The 11153-nt window shown below is 36.2% G+C and overlaps 1 protein-coding gene and 1 long non-coding RNA gene across 2 annotated transcripts in view; one reads left to right on the forward strand and one right to left on the reverse strand.

Annotated features, from left to right (window-relative positions):
- Positions 1-11153, reverse strand: part of LOC144644375 (MAM and LDL-receptor class A domain-containing protein 1-like) — a 71388-nt gene that overhangs the window by 11669 nt on the left and 48566 nt on the right. The window lies entirely within an intron of this gene.
- Positions 4598-9309, forward strand: LOC144632298 (uncharacterized). The gene is made up of 3 exons (XR_013566882.1): positions 4598-6688; positions 6857-6925; positions 8300-9309. It is a non-coding gene; the product is annotated as an uncharacterized LOC144632298 (long non-coding RNA).

An 11153-nucleotide genomic window follows, 5' to 3' on the forward strand; every position in this document is an offset into this window, starting at 1 on the left:
ATAACCGTCAGGTATACTCTACCCACGACAGTATAGAACTGATTAAAGCAATAGTTTTGCATGTTAGCTATAACCGTCAGGTGTACTCTACCCATGACAGTATAGAACTGATTAAAGTGATAGTTTTGCATGTTATCTATAACCGTCAGGTATACTCTACCCATGACAGTTTTGGACTGATTAAAGCAATAGTTTTGCATGTTAGCTATAACCGTCAGGTATACTCTACCCACGACAGTATAGAACTGATTAAAGCGATAGTTGTGCATGTTATCTATTACCGTCAGGTAAACTCTACCCACGACAGTATAGAACTGATTTAGGCAATAGCTTTGCATGTTATCTATAACCGTCAGGTATACACTACCCACGACAGTATAGAACTGATTAAGACGGAATCCACTAGGAAGTCGAGTAATATTTATTAAAGTTGGACAAAAATCAATTTCCAGAATAATTTAAATCCTATTGCGTTATTTCCTACCCTTAATAAAAGGTAAAGATGTAAGTAATTAGCCGTGATAACACCAACAACAATTTCTTATCAGAGTCTGAGAAAATGAATTTCAAAGTTCACAAGATACGGGCAAAATCTCACGTGTAGCCATTTTGTAAATTCGTCTTAAGCGATTCAGTGGAATTCAGCGGAACTTCAAAATCTGTTTTCGATGTGTGGTGTTGTTAGAAAAGATTTCTTTTGATAAGATATTTGAAGCAGTAACAAAAAAGTTTGCAATAAAGTGAAAATAATTCTGGTACAACCATTTCTTATCAGAGTCTGAGAAAATGATATTTAAAGTTCACAAGCTATGGGCAAAAGCTTACATCTTTTAAGCGATTCAGTGGAATTCAGCGGAACTTCAAAATGTGTTTTCGATGTGTGGTGTTGTTAGAAAAGATTTCTTTCGATAAGATATTTGAAGCAGTAACACAAAAGCTTGCAATCAGGTGTAAATAGTTTTGGTACATAATTTTGTCCAATAACTACTCGAAGTCCTGGCGGATTTCCTCTTAAAGCGATAGTTGTGCATGTTATCTATAACCGTCAGGTATACTCTACCCACGATAGTATAGAACTGATTAAAGCAATAGTTTTGCATGTTATCTATAACCGTCAGATATACTCTACCCACGACAGTATAGATTTAATTAAAGCAATAGTTGTGCATGTTATCTATAACTGTCAGGTATACTCTACCCATGACAGTATAGAACTAATTAAAGCAATAGTTTTGCATGTTATCTATAACCGTCAGGTATACTCTACCCACGACAGTATAGAACTGATTAAAGCAATAGTTTTGCATGTTATCTATAACCGTCAGGTATACTCTACTCACGACAGTATAGAACTGATTAAAGCAATAGTTCTGAAGGGAAACGTAGAACTCTGAAGGGAAACGTAAAACAGTTCGAGTTACCGGGGTTTCCAGTTATCGGGGTCGATTGCATATTTAATTTGCCAAGTTAATAATTGATAGTTAACTGATTTTTCATCACTTCAGTATACGGTACAGTGCAAATTGAACTTAACTTGTCAGAAACTCTAACAAGACCATACATTCTTACGAAAAGAGTGCATGGAAAATGGTTGTAAAATACGTGATCTGTTTGTTGCTCTAATCAATGGGCAACCGTGCCAAGTTGCAAGAACCGGAATTCGAGTTATCGGGGTAAATTTGACCCAAATTTTGTGCAAGGGAAACGAAATTTTGTTCGAGTTAGCGGGGTTTTCGAGTTATCCAAATTCGAGTTAACTGAGTAAAAATGACTGAAAAGTGGGAGTCAAATCCAAGGGAAATGGCAGTTAGTTTGAGTTAGCGGGGTTGTTCGAGTTATCCGAGTTCGAGTTACCGGGGTTCTACTGTATTTATAACCGCCAGGTATACTCCACGCACGACAGTATAGAACTAATTAAAGCGATAGTTTTGCATGTTATCTATATCTGACAGGTATACTCTACCCAAGACAGTATAGAACTGATTAAAGCAATAGTTTGCATGTTATCTATATCCGACAGGTTTACACTACCCACAACAGTATAGAACTGATCAAAGTGATAGTTTTGCATGTTATCTATAACCGTCAGGTATACACTACCCACAACAGTATAGGACAAATTAAAGCGACAGTCTTGCAAGGTGTCTGTAACCAAAAGGTAGACACTACCCGTGAAAGTACAGGACCATGACGAGCTTAGTCCTCCAAAAACATTATGCAAATTAGATCTTAATCTCCTTAGTAGAGAATATTTCTCCATTTAGGGGATTGAAATCAGAAACATAAGTAAGTAGTTCACACCTTGAACTACTGCAATGTACAGTAAGGTGTCAGTTGAGGTATCTCTGTAGAACAAAAAAAACAGATATTAGCTGGATTCTGGGTTGATTTTGTTGTCTTAAAATCGCAGGTTACATCGAACTGTATGAGGTGCGCCAACCGCCAGTTCCTATGAAGTACTGTATTTATTCGATCAAGCGCCCTGGCACTTATTAAATTTTTGGACCTTGAGAGTGGGCGCTTATTCGAGGCTGGGCGCTTATTACATTTTCGCCATTTCTTGAAAGTAGAAAGTTTGTTTTACAACAAAACAATGAATAATAATAAAACATGAAGTTGCACAAAGCAACTGTTCATTGAAAGTGTCTATAAAATGCTAAGAAAACTCGGTCTTCGGAGAACCCTCTTAGTAGTACTTAGTCAATTTCAAACTCAATGTCAATAATAATCAAAGTATTCCCCTTGTGCACTTCAGTATTTTTTAAAGGGAGGTAGGGGGGGGGGGGGGGTTGGGTTGAGTGGGCACTTATTCGAGGCTGGGCGTCTATTAACTTTTCCTATCTACAGAGTGGGTGCTTTTTCGAGGTGGGCAGTTATTCGAGGTTGGGCGCTTAATCGATTAAATACGTAAATATTAGGCGCAGCTCTTCTATTAGTATTACTGGTGACATTGAACTGTGTAAGGTGTGCCACCCACGAGTACTGATGAAAAATATAAGCAGGCAGTATTAGATTTGCAGGTTACATCAAACTGTATGAAAAAACTGCCAAAGCAAAAACTGCGTGACACACCAACATATCCTAACAATCACACTGGTTTCATTTCAAATTTCCTGGCATGCCGTAAAAAATAAAATACCTCCTGGACAGAATTTTTTTGAGAGCTTAGCTCGTCATGGATTTAAGCGAAAGTGTTGCAAGTTATCTGTAACCATCATTTATACACTAACCACGATAGTACAGGTCTAATTAAAACGATAGCTTTGCAGGTTATCTGAAACAATCATATAGGTCACACAATGGTCACGCAATGTCACACAACATAATAGCATACACTGTTGCATTATCGTTCGTTAAAACAATGTATGTAACAAACTTACCTGGAATCCTCCTCACTTGTGAATGATGTAAAGAATGAATGATCCAAAATGTCAAAACTCCTATAAACAGACGCGACTAATATTTTCCTGGTTGCATACATGCACGCCAGCAGCTTTCACTGAGGACCACGTGCTTCAGTACTTCAGACCAAAACGGACATTCACCACCGATCGACGACAGAACAATTTTGTTTGCGTGCGTAAAAGAAATCTGTACCAACTGCAAGACCTCGAGACATTTTTGAAAAGCAAAGCGGTTGTCGATGTACGGCACCCGTTCGGTGTCTACTGTCGCTGTAATTCCCCATTTCAAGTCGCCGAAACAAAATCAACAATGTATTTGATACCGATCCATACAGATTGCCATCTTGTGAGGAGTGAAATTTTCCACTAGAACAGCATTTCACTATAATGACTTCAAAATGGTTATACAGCATCGAGAAGCTAGAAATCGCCGGAAATCGGAATAACCGGATCGATAATTCGCATGAATAAATATTTGAGCACTCGTCGCAGCTAACGAAATTCACCGGGAATTCAACTGCTTGAAGTCGTCACTTCGCGCTTCCATTTCAGTTTTGACCCCAGTAGAATTTGTCCCCAGTAGAATGATGCCTCCGAAAGCCGGAAGGTGGACCATGAAGAGCTTTCCTGACAATGATGTGGACGCACAACGCATTGCTTTGACTGCATTTCGCTCCCGCCTCAACAAACAAGAGATTCGCGCGAAATGACTCTTTTACGCGCGAATCAAAACTATTTTATCCAGGGGTGGGACGTCAGTTAAATTACACTATCCGGTGATTGGATCATAAACCTTTGATAATACATATTTTTCCACACTAAAAGAAAAAGTAAATGATTTAAAACACAAGAAAAAAGTAGATGAAGTCAGTTGAAACAAATTTTGTTTGCACAATAACATCTAAATGATATCCCCAGCTACTACCCCTCGAAAAAGCGTGATTCTTGGCGCCAAATCTTTCTGCATAAATTTGCCGCCCGAAGACTGGGGAAAGGACGAATATAATACCGACCGTCCCCGGGGTAGAAATATTAATCTTTAGTCTATCTGCCCAGCTACCCTATTTCTTTCCTTTTTCCGAATGCTTATTTACTTTAAATAAACAAAAACATTTATCTTCCGGTCTTTTTTGTTGATATATTTAAAGATGGTACGCTGGAGAACGCCAACGCCGGCGAAAAACTTTCCCTACTCCTCCCCTCCCCAAGACATCAGCAATAATTCATATTTGAGCGCCAAAATCTTGAAATACGTTACGTTATTTCGGCGATCATGGCGGAGATCAAAAAGGAGTGCAATGATCTTTTCGAAGAAACGCTGCAAAAATCAAAGAAGTACCAGTCGAAAACGAGAAATTACTGTAGAAATGCAAGCTCGCGAAGAGAATGCTCGGTGAAGTACTGTAAGAGCTAAATCGCCTGAAAGAAATGAGCCAAAACACGACACAAGGGAATCGATGACTCGCAGAAACTTTGTTTGAACTTCATTTTGTGTTATATCACAAGTTTACTTTATTAATTACCGAATGTACACCATTTAATATATATTCAAAACAAAATGAATGTTCCTTGTATCTTATGGGATTATAATTTTGCTTTCAGATGTTTATAGTCAGCTTATATTAAACTGATCGGTCGTTATATTCAGCCCAGTCATGAGTCTGGCAGTCTAGTTTTATATACCAGAGTCACACAGGAAGCCTAAATTTAACTGTTGTTGGCTGCGGTTGTGGATTCTATTCTATATCGAGGAACAGTGTCCTGATTTTAGCATTATTTTGAACTGAAGGCTTAAAACCACTTTATCTTAGATAAGCTAAACTAAACAAATGATGATTTTGTTTTGGAAAATATTAGCACTGCATTATTACACTGACAGCAAACAGTGTAATTTTGAATCTTTGTATTGAGAAATCATGTTATAAATCTGAACTTATTATGGCTTCTTTGTGTTTTCTTAAAAAATTTTCTTCAGTGTCTGACATTTGCAGACTGCAGAGTGCAAAATGCAGAGTGCGTAGTAGGCTAGCCTTGAGTGTAAAGTTTGCATTCTGTTTTCTGCTAATTAATTATTAATGCCAGACACCGAATTTCTTATAGACAAAATCACGAAAAGTTTTCTGATAGACACAGAAGGGACACTTCAGGGAACTTTCTTATTGCCCTGTCTATTTCATTGCAAACCAAATTATTGTCATTGTCATATTTAGGGAGAAAGGAGTGAGGTGTTTTGGGTGGGAAAGGGTAAGAAAGGTGGCGAGGTCCTGAGTATATGAGTTCAGAACAGAGGGACATTATTAAAATCATCCTTTTTTAATTCTTAGGAAACTTTAGTTGAATATTCATCACAGGATCATTAGGTTGCATCTAGAGGATGCTGGCCCTACAGGGCTCAAAATAATTTTCGGACAGTTGCCGGTCATGTTGTCCAGCCAGACAGATTTTAGCTCGGTCATGTGTCGTTTCTGAACGGTCAAAATATTGAAAATAGCACTTTTAAACTACCACTCATTTCTGCTGTTTTAGCTGCAACTTTTATGAATAGATCACTTTCTAATACCCTTCTGGTCATCAGTTATCATTCTCAAAGCCATGTACGTGACCGGTCAAAATGACCGGCAAACTGAAACTTTGTCCGGACAAATTGTCATCTTGGCTGGACATTGTCCATTGACCAGCCATTATTTTGAGCCCTGCCCTATGGGCTATTTTCAACACAACACTCTTTGCTGTCCCTCCAAAATTTTACATAAGCATTGTTTTCAATATCTCTTGCTGTCCCAAGAGAAATTGAAAACAATGCAAATGCAAAATTTGGAGGGACAACAAAGAGTATTATGGTATTTTTAAAAATGGCCTATTCAGCGGAATAGCAGTATAAGGGAATGTCATTAGTTTGCGTTCAGTAATGTTCAGCCTGGTTTTCTTGCAGTTACATGTAGCTTTACACCGGTTTGTTTGCAGTTAGCTTGACATGGTTTGTTTGCAGTTGGCTTTAATTTGTTTGTCAGGGCAATTTACTATCATCTTTCTGTCCTTCCAAAAAAAGGTTCACCTCATCCAGAAAAGGATAGAAAGGCATCTTAATAAAATGAAAAACAGTGTTACAGATGATTACATCTAGTGTATTTTCCATGTATAAAACCTCTGAATCATTGAGGCAATTAGAAACATTGTTTTTGCTTTAGTTGACAGTCATATGCAACTCAGCAAGAAATGTAAACACACTAGTAAGAGTAATCAAGAGACAAAAACTGAATATATGGAAAAAGGCCTAAATTGAGGTAAGTGTTCTTGCTTGTAATTGTCTTACTTTAATCTCATCGCATATCTAATTTTATTGTATGTCTTGAGAATGGCATGCTAATGATGGTAAAAGGGTTGATTCTTTACTATAATTTTTTCATGTATTTGATTTACCAAATCTAAAAAAATATATATTTTATTTTTAGGGGCACTCGAGTGCTGCGGCTATGTCCAAACAAAGCAAAAAATGCAGGCAACAAGGCAGGAAAGGAGAGGTGAGGTTTCACTGGAAACACACTAGTTGCCACTAAATCTTGAAAAGATTTACCTAACATGGAAACTAGAGTAAACAACAATTTAGCTAGCATTCTCAGAGCAGGGAACTGAACAGCAAAATTGTAAGAAGCAAAGAGGTTTGGTTTTGTTTTACAGTGTAACTACACTGGGCTCATGTTAATATGTATTTTTACCCAAGAAATCTGCGGCCCCTGGCTCTATAGTGGCAGCTAGCCCTGCATTGCATTCCAAAAAAAATATTTCCTGAACTTTGCCATTAATCCAAGTTCATTCAATTTTTTTAAGTGTACTTTTGAACAGTTGGGTTATGAGTTGTTGACCAGGGCATTACCTGAGTTACCCGGTAACTACCATGCATAGAAATATTTGTAAAAATCTCACAAATATGAGACTAATAATAAATAAAAACAATGCATGTTTTTCCCAATATACTAACTTTCTATCACAGTTGTTATGGCACATAGTGTATATTCTATAAAATTATATTTCACCATTTATCATATAAGTACACAACATTGATACAATTACATGCTTTTATATGGTGTATATGAAAAATTTTGTTGTACTTGTGAAAAAACAGCTCCCTTTTAATTGTTGGTTGACTGTCAGTCGTCTGTCAACCGATATATTTATTACAAATTGAACTTTGTAAAAGTAAAATTTCTGTTTTGGAAAAATTGTCAGTAGACTGTCGGTGGCGTGTTGGTAACCTGTTGGCTGACAGTTGACCCACAGTCGGTTACAGGGAGCTGTTCTTCTAAGGCCAGGGGCCATAGATTTTCCAGGCTAATATCAACATGAGACCAGTGTAATTACACAGAATAATAGAACCAAAACTGTTAGCTGCTTGCAGCTTTGCTGCTCAGTTCGCTGTCTACTAACCCATAGCTAGTAGAGCCATGAAACATCAAATCTTGGTGACAGCCCTGGCAATGTATAGCTTGGTCAACATCTCATAGCAAATTGACCATTTATCCAAAATTATATATTTTTTAAAACAACTTCAATCAGGACCTTGTTATTGTCCACTTCTTACACTAACTAAGCCATACTTCTTTACCTTTTGGGACACTACAATTTTAACATACACTACTATGGGAATGTGGTGGTTTGAGTCTGTCAGTGTTTTTAAACAATATCGAATAAAAAGCATTTACAATCAAGGAGCCTAGATGTTAACAATTAGAACAGTTACTGTACAATGTATGTTATACAGTCAACTCTCTGTAAGGTTGGCACTATTTGGACCGGCCTCAACTGTCTGTCTTAGAGAGGTGTCCGCCTCCCTGGCATGGTATAAAAACATATTTTTTATCAAGTGTTGACATGGTGATGATCATTTTTGTTTGTAGGGATTAACCAAAGGAGCCTTGGCATTAGACCATGTTGAGAAATTGGAACAAGCAGAAAGAAGTTCTTAAGAGCTTAAATGGGACTATGACATTTTACAGTATTATATTTTTTTGAAATATTTGACATATCTGATAGATCATCAATATTGGAGCAATACTGGTATGTCTTTTCAGTAGAAATTGAAAATTACAGAGGTTTTTGTTAATGATTATTTTCCAAGATATATACATCAAACTTACCTTGACAGTTTTTTTTTTCTTTAAAAAACCCTAGTCAGCCACACCTTTGTTTTTGTTTACATGCGAGAATTCCTGTATTGTATTTTTCTGGGAGCACGTCTAAATGAAAAGGCTCACCATAAAACTCAGTGCTCAAGGTAATTAAACAGACTCTCAATAATGCAACTTGTAGCAATGCAATAAGGCTTCACTTCACCATACATTTTTATGAATTCAATGCCATTGATGGCAGATGCTGACTAGGAACCTTTAAGCTTTCATAGACTGAAATAAAGCAATTTGCAACATATGTGTTACAAATATTGTATGTTTATTTATCATTAAAAAAAAATGATTGGAACAGTTACATTTAGCATATTTTTTAATAATTTAGGACATAAATATATTACTCATTTATAGAGCTAAATTGGAAAATTGAATTATTATAATAAAATATTTGAGAGATGCAAATGCGGCCATACTACTGAAAACCTGAAAAAAATTCAGGCTCTGAGCGGGAGCCGGAATATTCTCTCAAATATTGATTTCATTGCTACTGCTGGACACACATTCACTTAAAGTATTTTTTAATTATTATATTTGGCAGGAGTATTTATTTCTGCCAGGCAGGGTCACCCACCGGTATTCGAGTAACACATACAGTTACAATATAAATTGAATCTATCTTTTATATAAAGAATTTTTTAGTTTATGGAGATAATTGTTACTGTGATTTTTTTGTAATTACAACAAAAGGAGACCTGTCAACACCTTAGTTATTGATGTAGGTTTGTATTAAAAGAATTACAGAGACAATAAACTTTTATTACTTTGAAATCTTACATGAATAATTTGTATTTGTGTTAGTGAACATAATGCTAAGAAGGTCCTGGCAAGAAGATTCCCTTGATGTTAACTTGCACATTCATTGCTTTTGGATTTTACTCTTTACAGATCCAAGATGTACATTAATGATGATGTACATCACATTCAAATAACTCAGTAAAAGGTTATCTTTCCCTGACATTAAAATTAATGGACATTAGATGTGTCATCGTATCTGAAAGAGTGATATCTTTCCTTACTGGTCCTTTAAGTGAAACATTTAAATTAACTTAAAGGTTATCTTTCAATTACATTAAAGTGACATTTAATAGTGCATAGAATCTTAAAGATTCCTTTCCAGTTCTTTAAGCTGCCACTTAAAGTCTCTTTGAACATTAAGGTTATCTTTTCTTCTTCTTTAAGCTGCCACTTAAATGTTCTTAAAGCAGTCTTAACTGGTCCTTTAAGTTAAACGCTTTACGTCACTTAAACGCGACCATTCCTTAACCTTTAAGTCACATTTAATGCGTCTAAGCATCTTAAAGATTTCATTTAATTCCTTTAATTTATCACTTAAAATTTCTTAAAACATCATTTAAGAGGAGATTTGTAGAAGAATCCGACAACGTCCGGTAATGCTATGAAAAATTGTTCGCTTATCCTTTGCATGAAGGTAGTCCTTATTAAAACTAAAAACGTTATGTTGTTTTTTTCTTCAAATATTTTTATTTTTATGAGAAAAACGAAATTTTTTGATTTGACATCTAGACTCGTCTAGACTCGATTGAGAGGGTACAAATTGGGTTGAAAATTGACCATTTTCAATCGATTCGTATGTCAAAACCATCACGCGCAGAAAAAAATAAATACAACCGGTCTATTGCATGACTCTTCCTTGTCCAAATAAGCATAGTTTCAAGAGTTTTGATTTAATCTAATTATTTTACGGTAAACAAAACCAGACTATTCTCACGCGAAATGAAAGTCGGTCGGTCAAAAGAATCGTCATTTTCACTATGTGCCTTATCTCAGATTTCCTTGAGATAAATATATTTCAACTGTAGAAAGATGATGCTTTCAAAATATTTAAAGTTTTGTCTGGGTAAATGATTAAGTACTTGTCAAAAAATTATTCAAAATCGTACAAAAACGACACAAAATCACGCAAGCTTTCGAATGCGTGACCAAAAGTATTACCACCGTATTTGTTCTTTAAATCAATTTAGTCGCAACACTAGCAATATCAAGGCATAAATCATAATAAATATGTTCACCTTTGCTTGATTATGATATCCTGTCCCATGCAATACGTTTTTTCCTGTCATTTCTTCAATGGCTTCCCGTTCAGTTCGCATGCCGCCCTTCGAATCCTTCTGCGACTGGTGAATTTGAAGCAACCACCGATACGAGTTTAACCAAATATGTATCGTCATGATTAACAAGCCCTTTTTGTGTTACTTGATTAAGCCAAATTTCAGGTTATAGCCGGCAAAGCGTTTTCGATAAGCCACTTTGCAGTGCCTGTTGGCACCGTTATTATTCCAAGTGAAGTATAAATTTGCATACTTTCGAGACAAGCGTGACAGTTTTTTTATACTTAGGGGGTGGGGCGAGGAAGGGTCTTAAATTTTTAGATGAACTCCGCAATGGTTTGAAAACGTTTGGGGATGAATTGTCACAAACTCGTATTTGCTACGTGATTTACTTTACTTATAAGTTCTGCTTACGCTCAAAATCAAAGAGAGAAAAACCGTAAAAGTATTGACAAAAAGCCGCTGTCAGGAAAGAGTGTTGTAATCTATTAAAGTTA

Source organism: Oculina patagonica, chromosome 1 (genome assembly GCF_052425735.1).
Source record: "Oculina patagonica isolate OP01 chromosome 1, crgOcupat, whole genome shotgun sequence".
Lineage (NCBI taxonomy): Eukaryota > Metazoa > Cnidaria > Anthozoa > Scleractinia > Oculinidae > Oculina > Oculina patagonica.